We start from the raw sequence: 359 nt of genomic DNA, 5'->3' as shown, positions 1-359 counted from the left end.
CTCCATGTTTCTGTTGAGCCTTTGCCATCATTGGCACTGCTCACTATGGCATCCACAGACCCTCGTGAGAAATGATACCACTTGCATTTTCTTTAAAAAATTTAAATACAGGATTGACGTTTATTGGAGTTGGATGGCAAAAGTAAAGGGAATTAAAGATGAATTTATGTTTTCAATATGAAAAACGTCTCTGTGTGTGTGTGTGTGTGTGTGTGTGTGTGTGTGTGTGTGTGTTTGTCTGTGTGTATGTGTGTGTATCAGTCCTGGAAGCCAGGGCCCCAAGCTCCCTCTCTTGGCTTTGTAATACACATGTGGCATTTTAACATTTGACAAATACCTCCTGTCCTATATTTTTACTT

The 359-nt window shown here is 40.1% G+C and overlaps 1 non-coding gene across 1 annotated transcript; it reads right to left on the bottom strand.

Moving 5' to 3' along the window:
• On the bottom strand, positions 1 to 86 carry LOC122120025. Its single transcript, XR_006149647.1, has one exon. It is a non-coding gene; the product is annotated as a small nucleolar RNA SNORD35 (small nucleolar RNA).
• Positions 87 to 359: the final 273 nt, after the last annotated feature.

Source organism: Dipodomys spectabilis, unplaced genomic scaffold (genome assembly GCF_019054845.1).
Source record: "Dipodomys spectabilis isolate Male_0828 unplaced genomic scaffold, ASM1905484v1 ptg000173l, whole genome shotgun sequence".
Classification (NCBI taxonomy): Eukaryota; Metazoa; Chordata; class Mammalia; order Rodentia; family Heteromyidae; genus Dipodomys; species Dipodomys spectabilis.
This window is presented reverse-complemented; position numbering and strand designations above follow the sequence as displayed.